We start from the raw sequence: 2,707 nt of genomic DNA, 5'->3' as shown, positions 1-2,707 counted from the left end.
ATATATATATATATATATATATATATATACAAAATGGAAGTCGATTCGTGACCGAGTACGACCCACTTCCTAGACCCATTCCACTTTAAGAAACATCTCAAGTTTGGTCTCTACATCGCTGATGACTTCTCATATATCGCATACGGCTCCTAGGACCCCTGCAAGAGACTTACAAGTAATTCCACACCAAAAAACAGGTCAGTACTCCAATCAGCAGCACGGCTATTTGTATGTTTGGGATCTACAATACCGAATGAATCCACTGGCCGCCCCATACACTTTGCTACACAAGATGCAGGAGAGACCACACTGGATATCATATTAGTAGACGGCCAATGATCCTAGTTTGATATATCCATTGGCTTTTGATATGATGTAACACCTCATTAATTCTGGCACATGACAACGTTTTCTTCTTGTTTTTTTTTTGTGGTTGTGTCGGCCTGCCTTTGAGATGCAGATATGACCACACTGAAGGAGAGTGTTCACATCATTCATATAATTACCAACATGTTTCAGTTGAGTAACGCAACCCTGTTGTTCTCGAATCCTTTGACACCAACAGCGATATGATACTTACATAGCTTTCTATCTTACGCAAGATCTTCCCAGGTGTTAGTATCGGTATTGAGCCTTTTAAGTGCGTGTTTAAAATTGTCTTTGAAACGCTTGCGTGGTTTGTGATGGGGGACATTTTCCTTGCTACTGCTCACCATACAATCGGACAAGATGACCAGATGATCTAAGACGGTGTTTCATAATAGGGGACTCGATACACGATACACGACATATGCAACACTCCAACACACACACACACACACACACATTCACACACACGCACACACACATATATACACATGCACACATACAGAGAGAAACATACACTCACATGTTATATAGAAATGTATATGTACGTGATGGAAATCAACTCGTAACCGACCCATTTCACTGTGTTAGTGTGTGTGTGTGCATATTTATGTATAACTACATGCATACAAAGCAGAAACTTCGAAATCACTATCAGCCTTTTCCAAAAACAAATATATATATGTGGAACCCGACAGTGCTGATAGCCCAGTATTCGAGTCGAGAGCTTCTCTGGAAATACCCTAACTTTACATTATATCAGGACCTTAGACTTTTGCTCTATACTGAATACACACACACACACATACACACACACACATACACACACACACACACACACACACACACGCACACACACGTGTGTATATATGCATGTATATATATATATATATATATATATATATATATATATAAAATATGTATATATGTATGTACAAGTATGTGTGTATGTATACATACATACATTACATACATATAGTGTAATATATCTATGTAATATATAATGAGTAGAGGTCCATGGCTTAGTGGTTAGGGTGCTGGACTCACGATCGTAAGATTGTGATTTCGACTCTTGGACCAGGCGATGTGTTCTGTTCTTCAGCAAAACACTGCGCTAGTCCACTCAGCTGGTAAAATGAGTAATCCTGCGATGTCTCTCTCTCTCTCTCTCTATATATATATATATATGGAGAGAGAAAGAGTGGGGAGCGATTTCCCTTAAGTCTTCTATCTTACATGATATAAGTTTCCAAAATAAAATCCACACTAGTGTAATGACAATAATATAGAACAAAAAGCTAAGGACGGGAAGCAAATAAACATTAAACAGAGAGGAGATCAGAATCCAACAACACAGTAGAAGCGGTGTGAACGAACGGCGTTAGTTAAAATCTTCTATGCTGGACATTTGAAGTTTGAGTAACCATAGCAACAACGCAGCTCGGTAACAACATTTTAGGCTTACTTGTTGTTTTTGTAGTGTTCCCAACTAGTCAAAGTATTAGGTATTTTGGGATCTGCTGGAATATGAATATCAATATCGATTACGAAGTAGGCTTGAAAGGGAATTACTTAGGCTGCATTTGAGTGTGTGCGTGAGTGAGTGAACAACCGAACCAGCTTGTGTAAAACTACAACAACAATAACAAAAACCACCTACTCGCAAATACAAAATCTCCACCATAGAAAAAGAAACCAAACCAAAACAGCCTGTTCCCTAACAAACAAAAAAAAAAACAAACCCCAAAACAAACAAAGAAACAAAAGAGAACTCCCTTTCTGAGCCACAATTTTTTGCCTGTTTGTTGGTCCTAAAAGAATTCATTTTCTGGACATCGAAATAATAATTTCTAGTTCTCACTAGAAAACTTTCGTACTTGGTAACGACTTTGGTTGAGGTGTGATGCCACCTTACCCAAGATGTTGTTCCTCTAATTAAGAATATTCGAACCTTCTTCAGTGAAGTCAACGTTTTTATTTGATTATCGACCCAGTTGTATTTTCTTTATTCTTCTTTTAATTTGTATTCTAATATTTCTATATATACATATATATTTTAGATTTCTAATCTTTTAAAAATAATTATTAATATTATTATTGAACGTACATGGAGACATGGCTGCCTTTAAGTCCACATAAGAAAACAAAGACAGACAAAAAAATACAAGCCTGAAATATCAGGTATACTTAAGTGTTTGGAGAATCTCAGATTAACGAAATTTTGAATGGTTTTGGTAAACAGTTTGTAGCATATAAAGACCTGGAATTAATTTCTGAACAGTACTTCATACTGCAAGAGAGCGAGCGAGAGAGAGAGAGAGAGAGAGAGAGAGAGAGAGAG

Source organism: Octopus bimaculoides, chromosome 5 (assembly GCF_001194135.2).
Source record: "Octopus bimaculoides isolate UCB-OBI-ISO-001 chromosome 5, ASM119413v2, whole genome shotgun sequence".
Classification (NCBI taxonomy): Eukaryota; Metazoa; Mollusca; class Cephalopoda; order Octopoda; family Octopodidae; genus Octopus; species Octopus bimaculoides.
This window is presented reverse-complemented; position numbering follows the sequence as displayed.